The 25,349-nt window shown below is 38.0% G+C and overlaps 1 protein-coding gene and 1 pseudogene across 1 annotated transcript in view; one reads left to right on the top strand and one right to left on the bottom strand.

The window, feature by feature from the left end:
• The window catches only part of LOC114039293, a 42,412-nt pseudogene extending 26,010 nt beyond the window's left edge, over positions 1-16,402 (bottom strand).
• The window catches only part of NECAB1 (N-terminal EF-hand calcium binding protein 1), a 203,585-nt gene that overhangs the window by 64,361 nt on the left and 113,875 nt on the right, over positions 1-25,349 (top strand). The window lies entirely within an intron of this gene.

Here is a 25,349-nt window from a genome sequence, read left to right as displayed (position 1 = left end):
TACCAATGTCTAATGTTTTAAAGAACAAAAAATACAAGCACTACCCTCTGTTCCTTGCCTCCATTCAATCCAAAATTTTATTTTTCTGATCCATTTGCTGATAGCAGATCAGGGAAGTGGGTGGGAAAATGATTAAAATGGTACCTCATAATTATCTGAATCTTAAGAATAATAATGAATACAGTGCCCTGTTCTGATATCCAACTTTCACAATGTCTGCTCTTTTTAACAACTGCAGTCAGTACTAACTTCCTGAAGTCTCCCTCTCTTCCATCTGTCTATCTCAGGAAAGTGAGTAAGGGATTTCAGTGGGAAAACTGTCTCAAAAAAGCAAGAATTCATTTACCCCTCCAAAAGCTGTCTCCCAACACTAAATTGATCAATTTCCTGGCACATTTCCCCTTGCCATCATCATGCTGTCTGCCTGATGACAAAGATAGTGCTCTCAAAAGTAAACCAATGTTTGTCCGAGGCTCACAGAATCCAATTTCAGAAATCTTATTAAGATGAAAGATTTATGATACCCACCAGATTTGGAGCTATGCATGAATTTTTTTTCATCACAAAAATGAATATGTAACATGTTCCCCAAACCTCTCTCTCTTTTTTTACTTTTCAGTGAAAGCATCCTTTCTTCTTTTAATTTGTATGATTATGCTCTTTCCAACTTTGAGTGGATTTTGACATTTGCAGTTAAGTCACTTGACAAGTCCAGTTAAGTGAAAAGTCTGTAGGTAAGGACAATTTTCTGGTAGCTGATGGTCATGAATACATAAATTCACTTGGTCCTGACTATCATTCCTTACAAAGACTGTTAGCAAACCTACTTTATGTTAGGATCTTGTGGTATTCCAGTAACTAAACTGTTTTGGATAGTTTAGATGTACCAAAACTGACTCTACTTACATAGCCATTTCTCTGAATAATGAATGGATAAGAGTACTGCAAAGTTCCTGTACTTTCCAGCACTCCCTCACCAAACATGTATCCTTGATCTTTAAGATTGCTCAGAAGCTACACCGAAAGATAATGTAGGGATACAGGGAAATTTTTCTATTTGCATCAAAGTCAGAAGAGTGTGTGTGTGTGTGTGTGTGTGTGTGTGTGTGTGTGTGTGGGTGGGTGGGTGTGTGGGTGTGTGTGTGTAGGATCTTCTCTCTGTTTAACTTTCATTGTTGCTTAAATTCATTTGTATGCCAAGCATTAGAGGATCTTGAAATTTCTAACTCTAAGTCAGATAGCTATAAAAACAACTACAATTCAGATGCAGACAGAATTTTAAAATGAAAGACTTCATCTTATCTTTGGGGCACTCTGCTTGTTTTTGTTCATCAGCTTCCTAGTTGGATGTGGTAGTTCAAGCTAAAAATTTATCTGCCTGTCCTTATCAGGGAGAGGCTTTCTACCACTGCATCACAACAGATGCCATCATAAGATAGCCAGCAAAGTGATCCTAAAGAGAAGAGGCCAAGAAGCTGATACCTGAGAAAAGTTAGTTGATCACATGCCCAAAGGAGATGCTTAGTAGTACGTAGCAGAGTATTGCTCAGGAGAAACAATATTCTCAGAAGTGTTCATGTATCTAGGGGGGAGAAGAATTACATTGGAGAGTAAAGTTAGAGGGTTAAACATTCCAGGCAAAGCTATATGAGGTTATAGCCTTACCTACCTGGCTGAGTCAAGAGTAAGTAGAGCACACCTGGCCCGTGACCAAAAATTTGCCGCCTCTCACATCCTAGTCATTATCTTAATCAGTTGCACATAGATCCACCCTACTCCCCACCTCCACACAGACTGGTGATGTGATGTGACAGCAAGGAACCGTCTATGCAAAAGCACACAGGCAGGAAAGGACAATGTAGGTTCAAGGCACAGAAAGTTATCTAACTTGGCTGGAGTATAGAGTATGTGGAGTGAAGAATTATGAGATAAGGTTGTAAATGTCGAGTGGTGGAAAATAATGGAGAACTTTCAATGACAGACAAAGCAGCATGGCACTTACTCAATAGGTATCCATTGAAAGTTTTTGTGTAGAGAAATGGCATGACCAACTCTGTCATTAAGAAAGATGATTCTATCCTATTGGTTCTAATTCTTCGTTCAACATGACTAATGTGAAAATATGTTTAATAGGAATGTATATGTAGAGCCTATATCAGATTGTGCGCCATCTTTGAGAGGGAGGTGAGGAGGAAGGGGGAGAAAAATTTAAAACTCAAAAACTTATGGAAGCGATTGTTGAAAACTAAAACTAAAACTAAATTAAGTAATCAAATTTTTTTTAAAAAAAGAAAGATTATTCTAACAGTAGGTGGTGTGGATTGGGGTGTGTGGAGAGGGGAGGAAGAAAGACCTTGATGAAAATGATTGTAATCCTCTAAATGAGAAGTGTTGGGCGCCCATATTGATGGGAACAGAAGGGGTTCGATGCAATAGATATTACAGAGGTGCAATTGATAGGGCTTCATAACTGATTTAATATGAGAGATGAGGGACAGGAAGGAATCAAAGATACACAACCCCTTCTTCCCTCCAAAGTTTCAAATAAAGGAGACAACGGATGATGGTGTCACTGACAGAAATAATGTTGTCAGAAAGAGGAACATTTTGAAAGATAAAGAACCTGTTGCATTTTAGGGGCTAGCGTCAGGACCAGGTAGTGATGTCTTGTACTCAGTTGGAGATATGAGTCTGGAGCACAGAAAAGACATCCGGAAGAAACAGAGCTAGAGGAATGACATGTACAGAGGTGACAGCTGAAGCTATAAAAGTGATGGAGTCTTTCAAAGAGGATGGTGTAGAGAAAAAGAGGAGAGGGCTGAGAATGGAGACTGTAGGGATGAATACTCAATATAAATAGACAGCAGCAGTTAGCATAGGAGAGGGAGAGGGAGAAAGCATTTATATGCCACCTGCTGTGTGCCAGACACAGTGCTAAGTACTTTACAAGTCTCATTTGATCCTTACAACAACCCTGAGAGATGATAGTATTCCCATTTTATGGTTAAAGAAACTGAGGCAAACAGAGGTTAAGTGACACAACTGATAAGTGTTTGAGGCCATATTTAAAATCAGGTCTTCCTGTCTCCAGGCTTGGCACTCTATCCACTGTGTAGCCCAGCTGCACAGCGGTAATAATTGAAGCCAGGATAGATCAGCTCTCTCAGAAAGATTAGGTACAAAAAGGAGAGCAAAGACCTCTTCGACATTGCCAGTACTGAAATCTATCTGCTCTATGAGTGTATTAGTAAGATAGTTCTCTCTCTAACATGCAAAAAATTCAAGCAGACTGTTTACTTCTAATCCAGAAACTGATTAAATACAGCTTCTACCCCCTTAACATAAATAAGACCTCTGGAAAAAGTGAACATGATTCAGAGGTCATTATTGTATAGACTTCATGAACTTTGTACCCTCAAGCCTTATCTTGAGTTGATAATTGTAGGGAATTTTTATGGAGGAGTACAATAGATTACAGTAGATTTTATTTCATTTCCCAGAATTTCTTTATTGATTAAAGTTATAGTCAAAATGTTGGAGAGAAAATAATTCCTGACTTCATATGCTCATATCTTTTTATAGGCATAAAATAACCTTTATAAGACAACCCAAATGAAGCCAAAGTCCCTTTTCTAATCATCCTGTATTATCTGGATACTTGATATGAAGCCCCTTTCAGGGTGTTTTCTGTATTGGATTTTGTACTCTATTACCCTCAGGGACTAAATCACTACATGGTAGTAAATTGGCACTTAGGAAGATAAAACAATTCCGCTAGGCCACTGAGGAAGGTTGTTTCTGGCGTAGATTCCATTCCTCCTGCCCCAACCAATTCACTAAAATTACTTCCATTATGGTCTCTAACAATCTCCTTCAGGTCAGGTTCAAGACCTTTTTCTTTCCTCTTTGACCTTGCTGCTTCTGGAACTCTTAGTGATTCTTTCTCCTTGAGCTCTCTCAATTATGGTCTTTGTGGGTCACCATTTACTTCTCATTCTACCTGTCTCAGAGTTCCTTCAAAGTGTCTTTTATTAGAAATTCTTTTTCCTCCTCCCCTCTGCCCCAGGGATATAGCCTTGCTCTACTCTTCTCCCTTAATACTAATGCCCTTGGGTATATTGCTTGCATGGTAGCTAGGTGGCACGGTGGATAGAGTGCCAGACTTGAAGTCAGGAAGACTTTTCTTCTTGAGTTCAAATCTAGCCACAGATTAGCTGTGTGACCCTGGGCAAGTCACTTCACCCTGTTTGCCTCAGTTTCCTCATCTGTAAAATGAGCTGGAGAAAGAAATGGTAAGCCACTCCAATATCTTTGCCTAGAAAACTCCGAATGGGGTCACAAAGAGTCACACATGACTGAAAATGACTCTACAACAACCAAGAATATTGCTTATCCTCCTGTTTTTAGTGATCATCTATATAGGAATGATTTTGACATCTACCTCTTGACCTCAGACCTATTTCTAACTGGAAAGATTAATTTGATATTCCATTGCTGCCTGAAAAACAGACAGCAATGAGTGAAATCTACACTTCCCCATCTTTTCACAACTCTTGAGTTGTTTGAGGCTTCATGCCTGATATGTTTTGATCATAGCCTGCCATATGTAGTTGAATATTCACAGAACCCCAGAATCTAGGCGCTAGAAGGGACCTAAGCCTTGCTCAAGCCATTTCTGAACAAGTATTCTTTATATAACATATTGACATAGATGACAAGTGGTCATCTAGCCTTTGCTAGAAGACCTGGGAATCTGGGAGAACCCATTGCCTACTCGGGCAGTATTTTACTTTCAGATAGATCAAATTGTTAAGAAGGTTTTCCTTACATTAATCCTAAATCTGTCCCTCTGCAACCCACCGTGCCTACTTCTCCCTTCAGGGCCCAAGGAGAACATAACCATTCCTTTCTTCCATCTGACAGTGCTACAAATACTTGAAGTCTGCTCTTTATGATCCTATTATTAATTAGCATTGTTTACACACTCACTCACACCTTCAAATATAGACAAGATCATGGCAGCCCCCCCCCGTAATCTCTTGGCTTACCTGCTAAAGGCCTGTTGAAAGTTGGGGTGGGGATTTAGGATCCTAGGATGGTATCAGGCCAGTTACATGCCCAAGCAGTTTCATTCAGATAGGGACATACCAATGAATTGGCCCACTTACCTCTCCTTTCACTCTTTGTATGTGTAGCCTTAGTGTCTAACATAGTGCCTAACACTTAGTAGATGCTTAATAAATATCTGCAGATTGACTTCTTGATTGATCCCTATGCCTAATTTTCTGTCCCATGGCCCATCAAATCCTAACCCTAAAAATCAAACTGCCAGAAATCTTGACATTTCAGGCCCCACCTATGGAAGACTTCTGTAGTCTCTGCAAACTTTCCTGACTCAATTCTGACAGAGAAACAATGAATATCACACAAACACTATGCCGCCATGATGATAGCTGACATGATTGTGATGGGTTCCATGTTTGATATGAATGAAAAAGCACTACTGAGTAGTTGGACTAAATATTATCCATTCTATCCTCTTCCTAATAGTGCTAGGGGCTGGTTGTCTAGAGCTACTTAATCTAGCTACCATGTGAAAGTCAGAGAGTATGACATTCTACTCCCTGCACTGTGGGATGCATTGCCTAGATCCCTAGAACACTCATCTCCAAACATTTTTGATTATACAATTCTAGTAGTTAAAAAATTTTAAGCAAAACCATGTTGACTGAGCGCACTACAAATTTATGTTACCTAATCTCAACTGGATCTTCTCTGTGGTAAGGCAATCTTTTTACATTTCTTTAATCAATTCACTACCCCACTTACCTTAGCAGCTTTTCCAAACTTTTTCATTTCTTCTCAAATCTCCCATATTTCCTCCTATCCTCACTCTCTCAGCTAAGAACCTTGTCTCATCTTTCACTGTAAACAAATTGAGGTTACTTGTGCTATCACCTCCTTCTCATTTCTCATCACTCAGATGACTTCTCCCACTCTCTTCTTCATTCCTGTGACACATGAGAGGTGGTCCTTCTCGTCAAGACAAGCCCCTCTATACACACAAATGATCCCATTCCATTCTTTCTTCTTCAGACTACCTCTTTTATCATTCCTCCTTTCTCACTAATTCTCCATCTCATCTTATCTAGCAGTTGCTTCCCTACTGCCTATAAAACATCCTCATTTCCCCCATCATCAGAAAACCTTCATTTGATCCCTCCTTGATACATGTTGTCCCATACATCTTCTCCCTTTCATAGATAAACTCTTTAAGAAGGCTACCTGCTTACCTCAATCTCTCTTGTACCACCATAGTTATCTACTTATTCTTTCCCCAATAGACTGTAGGCTACTTGAAAGCAGGGTCTATGGTATATCTTTTTATCACTCTTGCCTAATATAGTATCCTAGACCTCTCTTTTTCTTTCTGGACCAGTGTATAACTTGGGCTCTGCATTAAAAATCTAGGACCTTTGATTTCATTAGTGTAGAGTGCTTCTAGGAATCTCTTTCTACCAAAGTAGATCAGTATCTGTTTGGAATTTATAGTTTTTGAGAGTTTATTGGGCCCTTGAGAGGTAAAGGGACCCACCCAAGGTCAGCAAATGGGTGTTGGAGGCAGGACTTGACCCTGGTCTTGAACCCTAACACCCCTGAATTCCACACTGGCTATCTGGCCAGTATACTACACTGCCTTGGACACAGTAGGTGCTTAATAAATGTTTGTAGAATTAACTAATGATTCAAAGAACCTCCTAAAACTTTTGTTAAATATTTACTGAACTTTTAGGTTTATAAGGGCCCTGAGGGCAGCTAGATGGTGTAGTGGAGCCTAGAGTCAAGAAGTCCTGAGCTCAGTCCTAGCCTCAGACACTTATTATGTGACCTTGGGCAAGTCATTTAACCTCTGTTTGCCTCAGTTTCCTCAGCTGTAAAATGAGGATAATAGTAGAACCTATCTCCTAGGGTTGTTTTGAGAATTTAATAATAATTATAAAGCACTTAGCATAGTGTCTCAATCATAATAAGCACTATATGTTATTATTAGTGCTATCATTATTATTAATACCTTCCTCTACCTTGATTCTCTCCTCCTAATGAATGAATAATATGTTCATCAATGGCCATTGCAAAACTTCAAGCTAATTCAGCCTAATTTAAGTGGAAAATAAAACTAGTGCATCGCCCAGAGACTCAAGTCTAGTTTGGTTTTGTTTAGGAAAGGAATAATGCTTCACATATAGTACATGTTCAGCAAATATTTGTTGAATTAATTAATGGTTTTACATGAAATTGGAAGTCTGAAGAACTCATTGATGTGAAAGTTTTTATATATAGAATATATGCATACATGTATATCATCTGTCTAAATACATATAGATATGTATGTATCTATGTATGTATCTATGTATGCATATATATGTACATACATGTATATGTGTATACATATATAATTATATAAATATATCTCCCCATTCAGATCTGTCCAGTGAGGACACAGATCTACCAAACATTAGAATCAGAATCTTATGCTTTCCATATTCATCTCCATTCATTTGGCCTACCAGGAAGTCATGTGTAGATTCATGAGAATCCATATATATTTAAAATTTTGGAATTGTGTTCTATGCTCTTAAATACTTGACCATCTCAGACTTTTTTATTTTAAGCTGTGTCATTGAGCTGGAGGAGAAGGCCCCTAGAAATTATCCAGTTCAGCTGCCTCTTTTTACAGAGGAAGAAACTGAGTTCAAAATATTTCACTAATGTAGCAGAGCCACGACAATAACACAGACTATGATCGACCTATTTCTCTATCCAGACATTTTTTTTTCCATTAAATTATACCACCTTTATAAGTTGAAGAAATATCATCAAACATCTCCAGGAGTCTTAAAGTTACTTATCCAAATAGCACCACCCTTGAGTTTCAGAACATGGTCTACAAAATATATAGCAGCATATAAAAGGGCATTATATTGAAGAGAAAAAAACATTATTTGACCTATGTATGACAAACACAGTGATTACATAAAAAATAAAAGCACCATAATCCCTTCAAAATATAATCACAGATGCCTCGTTATTATTGTTCCTGTTCTGAAATTGCGTTTTTTGAAATCTCTAACCACTTTAGGACACACAATTGAAGAAGCACCAACATTAGATCAAAGTTGTTCTCCCAGTTATTTTTCAACAGTAAGCATATTGGGTTCACATATCCTCGGAACGTCAAAGGCAGAAAAAAAAAAGGCCAAGTATATAACAAAATATTCATTGCAGAACTTTTTGTATGTCACAAAGAACTGGAAGTAAAGTGAATGTCCTCTAAATGGAGGAATAATTTATGTAAGTGAATGTAATGAAAAGTTATTGTGTATAAGTAATGGCAAATATAAAGAATTCAGAGACACATGCAACAATTATAAGAACTGATGGGAGTGAAGTAAGCAGAACCCAGAAAACGATATGCACAATGACTATAATGCAAGTGAAAAGGACGGTAGACATTATCATGACTAATCCTGTCCCTGAATAAAAATAAGGAAATTCACCACCCTCTTTTGGCTAGAAGAGGTCACAAAGTTGGGTGGTCTTGCTTTACTCTTGTTCTTTGTTGCAAAGCAAGCTGGGAAGAGGGGAATAAGCATTTACATAATGTCTATTATGCACCAGGCACTGTGCTAAGTGCTTTACAAATATTATCTCACTTGATTCTCACAGCTAGGTGCTGTTACTATTCCCATTTTACCTCTGAGGAAACAGAAGCAAACAGAGGTTAAGCGACTTACCCAGGAAGTCAATAGAGAGGAAAAAAACAATAAGTAGGAATAAATTAAAGATTAGAGAGGAGGGCAGATGATTAAGAGAGCATTTTGCAGAAGACAAGAGGAGAAGGGATCAAGACTTGAATTTGACAAGAAAGGCCATCTCATTCTCAGAGACTGGAGAAAAAGAGGAGAAAGTAGAGGATGATAATAAAGGGTTTTGAGATGAAGAAAGGGGAATGAGAGGGAACTCAAGCTTGGGGAAAGGGAAGTGTGGGATATTTTCTAGTTGTATGATCCTGGGCACATCACTTATCTTATTTACTTTAGTTTCCTCTACTATAAAATGTGGATAATAGCATATATGTCTCAGGGTTATTGTAAGGATCAAATGAGACCAAATGTATAAAGTGCATAGCACAGTACCCGGCACATAGTAGGTATTCTGTAACCCTAGCTCTTGTTATTATTAATTATCATAAGAGAAAATTTGAAAGTATTTTTGTGTGGAGTTGGATAGCGTCCCAATTAGGAAGGAATAAAAGAATCACTGTGCTGCATTTTAATCAATAGGCTGAAAGAAAGCCCAAAGGGTCATAGCTTTAGAAATGAGATCTTAGAGGCATCTAGTCTAACCCTTTTATTTTCTAAATGAGGTCACTAAGGCCCAGAGCAGTGAAATGTATTCAAGGTCACACATGGATGGAATTGACAGAAGCAAGATCTGAAGCCAGGTCCTCTCACTACGAACCCTGTGCTCTTTCTCCTCTACATCACCCCAAACTCTGTTATCAATTCAGCACGCTTTGTTGTGGTCCAAAATCAAGGGCTACAGCCAAGAACTGCTTATTGGCTCTTCGTTTGATCCCTGGAATATGGACATCCTTTCTTGTTCTTCTGAGCAGTGACTTTTAAATGCTTTTCCAAGGCCCTGATTAGCAATGCATATTTGAGGAGCTTTGGCGACGATGCCCTCTTTTAATAGAGCCAGCTGCAGAGGCAACTTCATTCTTGTGAATCGCCCACTAATTTCTAGGGAGCTATTTGTCTCGAATATTTAAAAGTATATTGTATTGCCTGAGAAATGTGCATTTTGTCACCTTTTATAACCTTGATTCACTGTTCAGAACAATTTCCATGTGAAATAATTTTATTCCTGCAACCCATTTGTCTCCTTCCTGGAAATATCATTTAATTGATTGCTTTAACATAACGTTAACTAGGCAGTGTTTATCAAACCAATTCTTATCCCAGCACATCAATATTAATATTAAACCATTTATATTAAGAAAAAATAATAATTCTCCATATGCTGTGACAAAGAAATCTTATGCAGTGATTGATTTCTTTAGACTAGGAAGAAATTAATCAAGTCATCATCATCGTGTTGTTTCTTGTTTAATCCAGTATTATTAGTAGATGGTGCTGAAGAGAGAAAGTTGGATTTGAAGTTAGAGGACCTGTGTTTGAATCCTGACACCTGTAAGGTCTCACACAGGTCACTTAATGTGTATTAAGCCTCAATTTTCTTATCTGTAAAATGAAGACATTGGACTAGAATCCCTCTAGAGAGTTCTTTCTAGCTACAAATCTATAGCCCTTTAATAAGAAAAACTCAAAATGAGTTTTGTTTTTTTTTAAAAAATGACTTGTGGGATTTACTAAAGCACGTATTCTTCCATTTAAGCAATTCCAAATATATGAAAATCAGGATTTAAAAAATATAACTTAGGGTTTGGCAATCTTTTGAAGAATTCACTTCTGTGTTTATTTATGTAGGGCATGTGCTGTCCCCATGGAAGAGGGTATGCTCATATGGGTTGTGTCTACATGTGGTTTTGAGGAGAGACATGAATAGATATCTTTAGAATCTTGTTCACCCTTTCCCAACAGAGATTAATTCCTACCTAGAAGAAAGGAGAATAAGGTGCAATGAGGCTGGTTGTGATGTTATTCTCTGAGAAAGGGAAGTGTTTTGAACTAGAATTATATCTATCTATCCCACCCCCTGGCCTAGAGGAATAATATTTTTATAGGTTCAAAGAGTCTTCCAGATTGCTATCCTTTAAAGGGGAAGGAGTACACCATGATTACATCCACAGGCTTAACTTCTTCCCACCAAAATACTAATAAAGCAAAAAAAAAAAAAAAACCATTACAAATACTGAATAGCAAGAGAATTCATTTGTTCAGACAAATAGCAAACAGAAATCAGGAAAGTTGTACAGATTAAGGTATACCAGAAAATATACAGAGTGAATGAGCTCTTTGAATGATGGGAGTGAACTACGGGGAGAGAGAGAGAGAGAGAGAGAGAGAGAGAGAGAGAGAGAGAGAGAGAGAGAGAAAGGAAGGGAGGGAGGGAGATATGGGAGTGGGGACAACTCTGATCTCACTCAAGTGGAAATTTTCTGAAGTCTCTATGGTGGGGAAGGCAAGCTAGAAACCAGGGGCAAACTGAAGTGCAGCTACTTACTTCTTGCTTCCTAAAGTCTTTTCTGTCTCTGCATGGGTCTCTCCACAAAGAGAGTCTGGAACTACACACATTTCTCAACATAGGAATGAAAAATGTCCCCTCTTCAAAGGCTCTCTAGCCACATCTGGCCCACACACGGTCACACAGTCTTCTCTTCATCAATTCAGAATCACATCCCACAGGCAGCAAACAGCAAACCACAAGGAGTACAAGGCTGCCTCTTCCCCACCCAGCTAGGTTGGGAGCTGGGTTACATTCAATAATAGACTCTTTAATTGCACTAAAGATATGATATAATTTATTTTATTTTCCCCTCTTTGATTCACTATTCCATTCCCATAGAAGCTGTTCCAAATTCTCCCCTTAAAACTCCACTCCCCTCCTTTACCTTTCTTCTCATCTCAAAATCCCTGGACATCACCCCCCCCCATTATCTCCTCCTTTATTCCTGTCTCTAATGAAAAGGAGGCCTTTCTGCTTGGCAAGGCCAACCCATCTACATATGTCCTGAATCCCATTTCTTCTTATTTTTTCCAGCAGATTGCTACCTCTACCATCCCCTTCCTATAATTATCATTCTTTCCTTATCTACTCATTTCTTCTGGACTCAGTGCTGAGGATGATTTTCTACTACTTATCCACAGAGGAGGAGGAATTAATGTGTTCACAATACCTCTGATGAATTGAAAAGAATTTCCAACTCTACTGTGATTGTAGATTGAAGGTTCCTTCTAAGGATGTCGGGGAGATAGGATGTTGTGACTTGAGAAAAGCCAAGAATGTTTATGAGAGAAATAAGAGCAAGAGTGAGAAGCGAATATTCCAAGAGGATCTTAGGAAAGGGGCCATATCAGAAAACAAATGAGAGACTACAGCTATTGCAAGAGAGACTAAACACTGAGGCTTTTAAGCACAAAACCTCCTCAATTGATTTAGCCCTTCACATAATTGTTCTTAGCTGTTGCTGGAGTGTTGAGTGTTCAGGGAAGACTAGTACTTCTGCTGTGCAGGCTGCCAAGACCTTTTCAGGGTGGCTCATCCACCTTTGGTGTCCACCTGACACCCAACTCTCTCCTGTGGCTTCAAGAAGTTGTAGCGTGGGCAGCATCCACACCCCAGTAAACCATTTTGGCAGACAGGCTAAACCAAGTTGAGGGTAACTGAGGGGCCTTAAACCTGTTGGTGAATTAAGGAGGTGTCTACCCCAAGCATGTGAAGACTTCCCCAGCAGGATAGGCAAATGTGCACAATTTGTTCCAATGGGCCATGAAGGCAGCTGAAGCAGGTACTGTGAAGCATTTAGAGATCAGTTAGACATGGAAGACGCCAAGGTCTGCATCCCAAGCCATTACCAGTCACCTTGACTTTTGTTTTGCCACTGGACTCTGATGACTCTGGAAGACAAAATGACTTCGCCAAAAAGCCATGACTTCGCACCACTCTGTCTCACTTAAATCCAATTTATATGTGAGTCACCCATGCCATTTTACCATTTTTACCTACCTCAAAGTCCTGTGGCAATGGGCAAGTAATGTAGCAGCAGGTACAGATGTATGGGAACTGTTGTCACAACCATTCACACAAGCATACCGGGTCATAAAGTCATCTCCTCACTGGACTGAAGCATCAATGAGATTCAGCAGCTGCCTGAGTGATGAGTAATCTTTTTTAAGGACCATACTGCTCACTTCCTGGTATGAGAAAGGGTCTAGAAAAGGTGCTTTAAAAATTGTCTATTTCACCTAACCTAACCCTGGCCTGCTTACCACGGCAGACAGGGATCCTACCTTGTGGTGAACAACCAAAAAATGTACAAAAACTTTTGTGAAAATGATTTTTTATTCACCATTGGTGTATGGAATATAAGCATACTTGTGACCAACATGAAATTCAGTAGACCTGAAAGACAAACAGCTCCTGTCATGAGAGAACTCAGTAGGTATTGCATTCAAAGTAGCGCTGGGTGAGACTAGGCTAGCAAATGAAAGTCAGCTTACTGAAGTCAGAGCTGGATACACATTTTCTGGAGTGGCCACCATTATTAGGAGTGCCATGAAGCTGGCGTAGGGTTTTGCAATCAGAGATAATCTAGTCAACCAGCTTGTATGTCTCCCAAAAGAAGTGAACGACAGGCTCATGACAATATGATTGCCACTTGCAGGAAAGCTGCAGGCCACCATCATCAAGGCATATGCTCACACAATGATGACCCCTGATGAGGTCAAAGAAAAATTTTGGGAAGACCTAGAGACTCTCATCATCAATGTGCTTAAACTTGTAATTCTGGGTGACTTTGAAGCCAGAGTAGGCACAGACTATCAGACATGGCAGGGAATCCTTGGGAGAAATGGTGTGAGAAACAGCAACAGCAATGGTCACTTACTATTGAAGACTTGTGTAGTTCGTAACTTTCTCATCACCAACACTGCCTTCTGTTTACCTAGATGCAAGAAAAGATGGGTTCACCCTTATAGCAAACACTGGCATTTAGCAGACTATATCATTGTAAGGAGAAGAGACAGGACATGAAAATGACAAAGGTGATATTTGGCACAGGGTGCTGGACTGATTATGGACTCATCTTCTCCAAGCTAAACGTTCACATTCAACAAAAGCAGCAGACTCTGATGCTGAGTGAAGTGAGCAGAACCAGGAGAACATTGTACACAGTAACAGCCACATTGTGCAATGACTAATATTGATAGATTTAACCCTTCTCAGCAATGCAAGGATCTAAGATATCTCCAAAGGTCTCATGATGGAAAATGCTATCCACATCCAAAGAATGAACTATGGAGTTTGAATGCAGATCAAAGCATACTTTTTGCTGTTTTTTTTTCTTCTGTTGTATTTTGTTTCCTCTTTCTGGTGGTTCCTCCTATTGGTTCTAATTCTTACTTACAACATCACTAATGTGAAAATATGTTTAATAGGAATGTATATATATAGCCTATATCAGATTGCGCACTGTCTTGAGGAAGGAGGTGGGGAGAGAGGGAGAGAAAAATTTAAAACTTAAAAGCTTATGGAAGTGATTATTGATAATTCAAAATAAATTAATAAAAAAAGAATCATGCTACTAAAATAATAAATTTATTCTAAAGTCCTCAAAAAAAAAAAAGCAGCAGACCCAGACAACTACCAGAAGACTTAATATCAACAGATTAGAGTGCTTCTCTGAGTGTGAGCAGTTTGTTGCTAACTTGGAGGGAAGCTAAAACGAAAACACATGGCTTGCAGAAAAGGAGTGGGCAGCTTTCAGAGATTTGGTGTGCAGCACTGCATTTACTCCTCTGGGCCAAAGCACTCACAGACATCAAGACTGATTTGACAAAAATGAAGGGGAATTTCAGAAGCTGTTAAATGAAAAATGAGATCTCCACAGGGTTTACCAGCAGGATCATCTGTCTCTAAGAAGGCAGGGTTCAACTCCATCAAAAGTAAAGTGCAAGTGAAGCTTAGAGAGATGCAGGATTCTTGGCTCAGTAAGAAGACAGATGAAATTCAGTTTAATTCTAATAGTAACGATTCAAAACACTTTTATGATGCCCTGCAGGCTATTTATGAGCCAAAGACCTATGATGCACCTCAACTACTCACTGACTCAGTGCTGATGGAGCCACATTGATTAGTGATAAGGACATGATCCTGGAGGGATGGGGTGAACGCTTCTGTAGCCTTCTTAACAGACCATCATCAATCAATACTGAAGCCATTGGCTACACCTCAGGTTGAAGTCAATCTTTCTCTAGCCAAACTTCTAACTGAAGAAGAGGTTTGGAATGCCATTAGGCTCTTCTCGTGTGGCAAAGTGCCTGGTGCTGATAATATTGCAGCTGAGCTTGACAAGGCAGGGACATGGGAAACACTGTAAAGGACCACTCAGCATGGCATGATCTCATCAAAGAATGTACTGCGCTGTATGAGCAAAGCAGAATTGCAGTACCTCAAGAGAAATGTGAGATGCACAAATTTAGAGATATTTCTACTCCAAGTGATCATATGGACTATTTGTGTCCAACGTGCCTATGATAGGGCCTTCCAAGCTCATATTGGTCTGATCAGCCATAGTCAGATACATTGTACTCCAACATAGTGATGTCATTTTGGTCCTCTTTGAGCATGAAATACAGGAACCAACTAACCTAAGTTGTCACTAGGCTTGCTAAATAAGCTTCCTTTATTCTTGGTCACTGTCAAAATAAACTTTCTCCATGGCTCTTCCCTTAATAATTTTGGGTTTCTGTTTTTGTTAGTTTTGTGTGTGTGTGTGTGTGTGTGTGTGTGTGTGTGTGTGTGTGTGTGTTCTTTGCTTTGACTCTACCTTGTTTCTCACCTTGGCTCTTACTGCTTTCTGATGTCATTGACTTGCAAAGGTATTATTGATATCTTGCTACTGAACTAGCCAAAATGGGGAAAAGCTGCCTCGTTTGTAAATAATCTTTCCTGGTTATCAATTCTTATACCACAGTTGTTGCAAGTAGTCTGTCCAATAATTTTAGGAGGGGAAGAGAATTTTAGAAATGTAGAACCAGTCAAAATCTTTGTAACTCTCTTTTTAGACTCTGGTCACAAGTTTCTTGTTTGACCCAGTGGAGGAAGAGATAGAGCATCACATTTATTGTCAGAGTGTCATATTCTATTACTCTCGTGCTTAACTAGCTATATGATCTTAGGAAAAATGATTTCACTTTTGAGCCTTAGTTTCCACTTCTGTAAAATGAGGATCATAATATATTACTTGTAGTGCCTGCCTCCTGATGTCACTGTGAAGAAAAAATGCATATGAACACCTTTGTAGACCTAGAAGCACCATATAAATATCAACACCAACTAGTTATGCTATTGGTATTACGTTGATAAACTAAGGCCGGGAAGAGGCTAGTAAGTTGAGATATCTGCAAGGAATTTTACAGAAGAAAAGACATTCAAAACAATGAGTTAATTTTGGGTCCTCTCTAAATCTCTCATATCTTACGAGCAATCACCATCATTTTGGGGTTTGTTTGTTTGGTTGGTTGGTTTTGCTCAGACCTGTGATTTCATTGGTGCAGGAAACTCTTGTTGAAGAAACTGCTCCACCAGAGCACTTTGACAACTATTTTACAATAAATGCTCAGTGGTGGGGCACTGAGATATTAGATGACTTACCCATTATCGGTCACACATAGCTAACATATGGCAGAAATGGGACCTGAGTTTTTGTCTTCTTGACTTGTTATTTCTTCTGGTTCCAAAAAGTATTTTTAAAACAGCATTTGATTGATAAGAAATAAGTCCCCATATATATTGAATATTGAATATATATTATAGCAGCCTTTTCATGTTAGGAAAGAACTAGAAACAAAATAGATGCCCACTGATTACAGAATAACTCAACAAATTGCAGTACATGAATGTAATTACCACACACTAATAAATGACAAATGTGACAAATACAGAGAAACATGGAAAGATTTTGATGAGCCGAGGCAAAGTGAAGTAAGCAGAGATAAGAATACGATATCTATATATGTATATATAGTATATATATCTACGTATACATATACATATACATATAATGGCATCAATGCGAGCAGAATGAAAACCACAAAAAATAAAAAGTAAAAAGTAAATATTGAAAAGGTACAAAGGACAAGCATGGTACATTATACATACTTTCAGACCTGTCTGATGACTGATCAGTCTTGCTGATTTTTTAATTTTGCTTAATTTTATTGTCTTTAAAAATATTTCTTTCATGAGACGGCTTTCTGGGAAGGGTAGAAGAAGATACTGGGGAAATTTCTGGTATTCTAATAAAAACACATCAATAAAAACTTGTTTAAAAATGAAATACATTTGATTATATATTTGATTATGAGTGCTGCTATTAGTCGTTTCACCTTTTGAATTCCCAACTCAAATGTCATATCAGCCTTTCTTCATTTCCTTAGGGAAGGAGAAAAGACACTTCTCTCTCTGGCCTCAATTATCACTTTGTTTTACATTTCTGGAATGCCCTTATAATATATTATTTAACATTATATTTATTTATTTATGTACAGATAATACCTAGCTCCACTAGATAATAAACTCTGTGTCTTCTTTCAACTTCAACAAGCATTAAGTACCTGCTGTGTGCAAGGAATGCAGAGTTTTAAGGTGGAATAGCATGCATCTTATATGTGTATAAGTTGAGGGCTGGCTGGGACCTCAGAAGTCATCAAATTCAGCCTTATCATTTTAGAATTGAAGAAACCAAGAACCAGAGAGATGAGATGACTTTCCTGAGGTCACATGGGTACTTATTGTCAGAGCTGGGATTTGGACTGAGGTCTCCTGACTCCAAATCCAGTATTCTTTCCACTGCCCCATGCAAGGAATTTAGATTCATTCTCCTGTGGGTAGGAATAAAACACTGAAAATTAGACAGAGATGGAGAAAGGGGGGAAGCTTCTGGAAAAGCAGAAAGCCATAAAAATTAAGTATATAAGTAGAAGTGTTGGTCTTAGCAAGGAGGCTGAAACAAAAGAGGAGAGTAGTTTGTTTGTTTTATTTTTCAAGATTAAAAGAAAATTATAACTCTTTTTAGGCCAATTTTTTGTACATACATATATAGAGAGAGAGAGAGACAGAGACAGAGACAGAGAGAGAAAGAGAGACACAGAGAAACACAGACACAGACAGAAACAGAGAGCCAGAGAGACAGAAACAGAGAGACTGAGGCAGAGAGACAGAGACAGAGACACAGAGATAGAGAAAGAGACAGAGACAAAGACAGAGAGAGACAGAGCGATTGATTAAATTACAATGAGATGAAATGGAACCATAATTTAATTTAAGAAATCAATCTCCATATTGCTTTTAAGGGGTCAAAAGTAAGCTACATTTACAGAATATTCTTTAGTAAATATTTCACAAACTATAAAAATTCACCAGGACACTTCTTTTTCTTCTTTGTCAGTTCAATTTTTTGTCACATTATAAATAACAATGGTAAATGGAAGCAGAAAATACTTTTTTAAAGTGATTGTTATTTTGTGTTTTTCTTTACATTCAGCAAACTCTTTAAAAAATGTTTTTTTTTCAGCAAGAGCTGCCTGGTAGCTCAAAGAGTCTTTTTTGTCTGTGAATTTTCCTTGGTGGCAATGATGGCCTTGGAAAAGAAAGTGTTTTCAGAACAAAGCAGGCTTTGTTGAGTTGTTTATTCACTTAAAATAAATTGGCGATGATTATATTGGGTGTAATTAATATTTAACTAATTTAACTAATTTTTAAAATAGTCAATCTTTTCTTGTATCCTGGGAAGGTTTTTTGTCATTAAATTACCTTAACATCCTTAACCTTCCATCCATTTTAGGTTTTGAGAGCACGAAAGGTTCTCAGTCTGAATGTGGACTTTGATTCTTGGGCTGCCCTGAGGCTTTCTACTGATATTGGAGGAACTGTAAAGACCACCCTTTCACTGTAAGGATGGCCTCTCTAGAAAGTTTGAAAACATGCTTCTAGAGATATCGAAAGTGTCAGCAGAATCCCCAAGAGGACATTGTTGCTTCTTTTCTTTCATCCATGCCTTTCTACCAGTAAATGCAGAGAAGTCCAAGCAGGACTTGAAAATAGCATGCAGACTAAAGACATCTGTTCTTGTGCGGTGTTTCTAGACAGCAGGCAGCTTCACTTGCGGCCAGTCTCAGTGTCTCTGCTACTGCTATTTAGACCATAGGTACAGACGTCAAATGACTAGTATTCATCATCTTCTTCCTCTGTGGGCAACTCTTCAGTCCAAGAAGGACTCAACAGAGTGTTTGGTGCTAGCAAAGAATGGATTTCTGCACGTATTTTTTTAATGTCTACCTGATTCATTTTTGTGCACCCTATAGAGCCTACTGCTTTGTCTTGCACATAATAGACACTCCATCAATCTTTGTTAAATGCTTCTTTTTTACCTTGAGAAGGAAAAAAATAGTTTGATGTAAGTTGCTAAAGGATTGGAAAAAATTAATTAAAAATGGACAAACTGGGAATATCAGTAAAAGGGTCTTATTATCACTATTATGTCTCTCTCCTCTCCATCTCCCCTCCCATCTAATTTGGCACATCATTTAGTTGATAACATAATTTAAATGTTATTTCACTTCAATCTCATCATAGATCTTGGCAGGTGACCAGCATCTATAATGATAAAATTGTTTCAATATAGTTTAATTTTTTTTACTAAATCTTATGATAAAAGACCAGTTATCTTAGTCAAACACCAGCCTGCTCACAACCCCAGATTTAAGATACGCAAACCCTAAAAGAAACTCCCTTGCCTTCAGAGACACGCTCAAGATTTGGGGATTTTCTTCATGTAAAATGAAGCTCTGTTCTGCCTTTCAAACCCCTGGTAAACACTGTGTTATGTGAAAATAGTTCACTCCTAATAGATCCTGGAGAATTCAGGCAACTCCTTATGAGGACCTTCGATAGTCTATCATTGCCATGACAACCACATCTCACTGCTGGCTGAAATTCTAAAACTAGCAAGGGGCAAGTTTATGAGGATAAATTGCATCCAGATACATTTACAGGGTCAAATGCTTTATTACTCTTCTGACACTCCTTCTCCCTCTGCTGATTTTCATCAGTTCTGTTTGGTGGGACAGAGTTATCTCTCTAGATTTGTCCTGATAACAGTGGAAGTTTTTTGACTCACACTCTCTCAAAGGAAGAGAAAATTCATAAAGTAACATTGTAAAATAAGGGATTTGACAGCAGTTATGTACATTTTGTAGCTATTTATTCTAAATCTACCAGAGGTTAAGTTCCTTGAGGACAGACACTGTTTTTGCTTTTGTCTTTGTATCTCCAGCTACTAAGACAATGTCTCACACGTAGGGGCTTAAGAAATGCTTACTTGCTCACTAAATGAATGAATTTAGCCACCCTATTAATCAGGCAGTAAACTAGTGTACATAGAACTACACTTGTCCTGTCCTAAATAAATGAATGAAATGTTCATAATTCAGATGATTCCCCTCCTGAAAGTGTTTATTGCATTGTAAACTTTTGGAGCCCCAAATGCTCCTTGGGGTTCCAATGGTAGTATTTTGTTACATTGAAGAAGTAATATCTTGCATTGGCAGTTGCCAAGGCAGTCTACAAAGTGCTTTCATGTGCTAGGATCTCTCATTTGACCTTGACAACAACCTTGTGATTTAGGCACTATGGGTATTTTTATTCTTATCTTAAAGATAAGGGAACTGAGTCTCAGAAAGGTTTGGTGATGTCCATGTTCACTAGGAGTTCACATGGCAGCTAGATGGTACCATAGTAGAATGGCAGGCCTGGAGTCGGGAAGTTTTCCTGAGTTCAAAACCAGCCTCAGATACTCACTAGCTGTGTGAATCCGGGAAAATCACTTAACTGTGTTTTCCTCAGTTTCCTCATCTATAAAATGAGGTGGAGAAGGAAATGGCAAACCACTCCAGCATCTTTGACCCCAAGAGTGGTCACAAAGAGTCAGACACAATTGAAAATGACTGAACATTCACTAAACTTGCAAGTAAGAGCAACTTCTAACTCCAACTCCAATATTCTGTTCATGACACAACCAATATTCTTATGTTGTTCTAAGACTGAAAGTGACAAGGAGGAGAGTTACTCAATAAATAGTCGACAAACACTTATTCAACATCTACTCTGTGCCAAGAGCTTTACAAATATTTTTTCATTCGGGCCTCACAAAATTCTTGAGGAAACTGAGGTAGACAGAGGCAAAGTGATTTGTCCAAGGTCACACGACCAGTAAGTATTTGAGGCTAGATTTGGACTCAGGTCTTCATAACTCCAGACCTATCCACTGTAACACCAGCTGCCTCTTTAGCTGTGTGGCAGAAATCTTGTGCAAATCCAGGATGCGTGGGAAAAGAGAGCATTCTAGTCTCTAAAGAGCAATGGTTATAATTCTTTTCCCACATTGTTGATGACAGGTTCATAGATTTAGGGGTGTCCAGGACCTTAGAAGTCATCAGGCCCATCCCCTCATTTTACAGATGAGGAAACTGAGGCCAATAGATGTTTTAAGTTCCTTACCCAAGGTCAGACAGATGACAATCAGCAGATCTGAATTTGAACCAGAGTTTGAACCTCTGACTTCAAATCTGATGCCTCCTTCATTTTTTCACGTTTCCTCCCTTATACTAAAACAGATCAAAGAAGTTAAAACCTTGGGGGAAAACAGAGAGACACAACTGAGCTCTCATTGATCAAGGGAGCTACGTTATACAGGGAGCAGAGTGGACTTGGGATTCAGCAAGACCTGAATTCAAATCCTACCTTAAATTCAACCTCTCTCCACCTCAGTTTCCTTATCTGTAAAGTGGAAATAATGTTTGCACCTATAGCACAGAGCTAGGAAAATAAGATAACACATATATAAAATGTTTTGCAAATGTTAAAGTGCTACATAAATGATTGATGATTTTAATATCAAATTATTCAGGGAGATTGTTTTTATTTGTTTTTTATATTAAGAACTTGTAGGTGAAAATAGATACTGTAGTAGTAGTATATTCAGATGCAAAGCTGAAATTACTATCACAGATGTGTATCTTAAAAGTGATAAGCACAAAGCCCATTAGGCAGCAAATCTGTTTAGCTTCTCTGGAATCATACTGGTGCCTGAAATGGGGGTTGGGGGGAAGTACATACAATTCCAGCCATCTCATCTCCAAGACTTCAGGTGGCCGTGATTTCATGGATGTGGGTCCTCACTCCACAGAGCCAGGCCCTCCACAGATTAGTAGAGGCTTTCTGTGGCTAAAAAGCAATCACCTGGTAGCCATCCTTTTGGTGATGGCTGGTCCTCAGATGACAAATTCACAGTCCATTTCCAGACTCACATTTCAAAACCTTTCCAGTTTGACTGAATCTGCTACTTAGCTCTCTGTGGGCATAGTTTCAAAGACCCCTACTCACCTCCAGACCAGGATGAGGCACTGGAGTAGGGACTTAGTGTGGGAATTAGGCATTACCAAATGTTTTCAATAAAATAAATTCAGTTTTTTGTAACATGTTTCTTTTTTATAGGTTCAAATGTCAAAAGACTACTTTTGACAAACCTGAATATTGGCATAAAAAATTTGTTGATCTAGAAATTGTCTATATCATTATGAATATATTTATACAAAGTGTCCCAAAAGTCTTAGTTCAGTTTTAAGCTTTAGTAACTAAAACTCCACTAAAACTTTTGGGATAACCTTTACATAACACTTGCCCATTACAAAACACTTTCATATCAATTATTTCATTTGGTCCTTAAAACAACCCCTGAAGCCAGATCCTATTAAGTACAATTTTCCCTATTTTATTTTTTTTTTAAATAAGTCTCAGAGTAGTGAAATGATTTGCCAAAGGTCACGCAACTGGGAGGTAGATAAGATTCAAATCTACAGTTATCCCTTCCACATTGAGACTTTTCCCATCACAGTTTCTATATATTGAAGGTGCATGTATAAGAAATTAAATGGAAATTTTGGGGAAGCATACTAGGACTCAGGGGCATTAAGTAAGTTCTCCAAGATCATACCACTCAGTAGTCAGGGGCAAAGCCAGGTTCAGGACCTAGGTTTCCTCATTCCTAGTTTATGTTTTATTATTCTGTCTTTCTGCCACAAAACAAGCAAACAGACGACACACAAAGGCCACCAGATGACACAAAAAAAGTTTAGAAACTCAGAAATGCATAAAATATATGAATAGTATTGTATAGTATCAACGAAATTTTACAATAAGGTACTGTGAACATCCCATTTAAAAAAAAAACCATTCAGCTTCTTCTCTGGTATGAAGGGACGGCCAAAAAGTTTTACAAAGATTTTCTAGATCTCAGGGGCTCTGGCCCCTAACCCTTGTGATGTGAAAGGGATAATTGTAAGGTGTTGTTGTTGTTGTTGTTTTAACTTCATAATCATCAAGTCATACCACCCTTGCTTCTCAAGGATAATAAGATGAAATGGAATAATATCATAAAAGTCATGTATTAATTATTTGGGAAAAGCAAAAATGTTGATATTATTTTATTTTGTAATAGCAATGGTCATGCATGTATATTTCTGCTGAAGAGAGGCTGATTCAGAACGTTTGACCTGGACCAGATTAAAAACACATTGAGCTAGTTTCTTCACTCTTAGTTAGTTCTCTATTAGATTAGTAATGCATTTCCTGCCATAAATTAATCAAATAAACATTTATTAATCACTTACTATGTGTCAGACACCATGTCAAGCTCTGGGTACACATAGGTTTTATTGATCTCTTCTCTGTTTTTAATTCTGTTTTTTAAGAATTAATATTACTCCAAGGAAATATGTAAAACTTGCAGCTCTTTCAGAGTACACTTCAGTGACTGTTAGAGATATTGCAGAAGCTGGTGATATGAGGAAATAAGCATTTCAATGATGGTTGACACATAGCAGATAATAAATGCTCATTAACTGACAAGTTATGGTCATAAGCGAAAAATGACACTAAGAGTTGACAAAGAATTACCTCAAAACAACCTCATTGTAATAAAATCGTAACAAAATAACAATTATGCTCAGAAAACAAGCAACAAGTTTTAAAGGGGCCTAGAAGCCTAAAGAGCTGTTAGTGATTCCTCTACAGTATAGCATAGCTATCTTGAACTGGAAAAACAATAAGACCAATAAAACAACAACAACAACAACTACAAGCCTATGCTAAGAAGAAAAATATTTTGTTCTTATACCTCTATTAGATCTAACAAAGACTGTATAGTTAGTAATAGGAATCATTCTGATGCTACATTTCAGTGAGTACACATCCATTTTATAGTGTGTGTTCTTTTATCTTCTTCTATATTTTAATGCCATAGTTAGAATTTGTAGTCATGCCTAGATATGTATACACGTGTGTACAAAGAGTAGGGTCGTTTGAAAGACTAACATATGCTGTGCATATGGCTTGGTTGTTCTTTAAATTCCCATGATATTGCAAGATGAAAATATGATACAATAAGAAATCTTGCTTGCTAAAATTCAGTCACGTAGCCCTGCTATAAATGCATACAATTTATACCACCTCTCACAAACAATGCAGAACAAAAACTGCTGAAAATAGAGGTGTTCCAGGCCATGTTCTATATGGTTTCGTTAGCAGGTTGCTTCTGTAAGAAATAGCTGTGGCTATTGGCATGAAGAATACTCTTAGTTCCTATGGTCTGCATCTCGACACAAGAAATTAAGGTTTCAGTGTGGATTAGGAGAAAAAAAAAGAGATGAGGAAATTTACTCTCCATTTCCTTTATGACGTTAGTGACTATGGGTGCATTGCATATATTGACATATGTGGTTCCTATGTCATTTGCTTTGCTGAATCGATTTTCTTTGTTAAAAAGAGGCTTGTTCGGTGCTTTTGGGGATCAAGGGAGAAGTATTTCTGGAAATTACTGTGATGTATCATTGTAAAAACAATGATACGGATTTTTTTTAATGAGTGGGAAAGTATTGTTCTTATTATGGCCATTAAAAATGAGTAGAGGGACAGCCAGATGGTGCAGCGGATAAAGCACCGGCTGTGGAATCAGGAGGACCTGAATTCAAATTGGCCTCAAACACATGCACTAGCTGTGTGACCCTGGGCAAGTCACTTAACCCCAATTGCCTTACCCCCCCAAAAAAAGAGTAGAAAGAGTACTTGAATTGGAACAAAAAAAACCTGGTTTGAGTTAGCTCTTTTACAGGGGGCCCCAAAATTCTTACTGCAGTTTTAAATTTTTAATAGCTTACAATCGTACTGAGATTTTTTGGGACATCTTGTACTTAGAAGCTATATGAACTTTGGCCAAGTCCCTTAAACTCCCAAACTCAGTTTTCTCATTTGCAAAAAGAATAATAATAATATTGATGATGAAATGCTTACTACCTGTTTCACAAAGTGCTTTTTTGCTCTGTAAAATTTCATATAAAAAGCAGTAGTTATTTTTATTACTTGAACTCCTAAGAGAAAAGGATGCGAATGGCATCAGCTTCAATGCCAGAAATGTTTGCATGTTTTTTATTTGTTTGTTTGTTTTGTGGCAGAAAGACAGAATGATAAAACATAAATTAGGAATAAGG

Source organism: Vombatus ursinus, unplaced genomic scaffold (assembly GCF_900497805.2).
Source record: "Vombatus ursinus unplaced genomic scaffold, bare-nosed wombat genome assembly UNPS02011767.1, whole genome shotgun sequence".
Lineage (NCBI taxonomy): Eukaryota > Metazoa > Chordata > Mammalia > Diprotodontia > Vombatidae > Vombatus > Vombatus ursinus.
The sequence above is the reverse complement of the archived record's forward strand: the minus strand, read 5'-3'. Positions and strand labels throughout refer to the sequence as shown.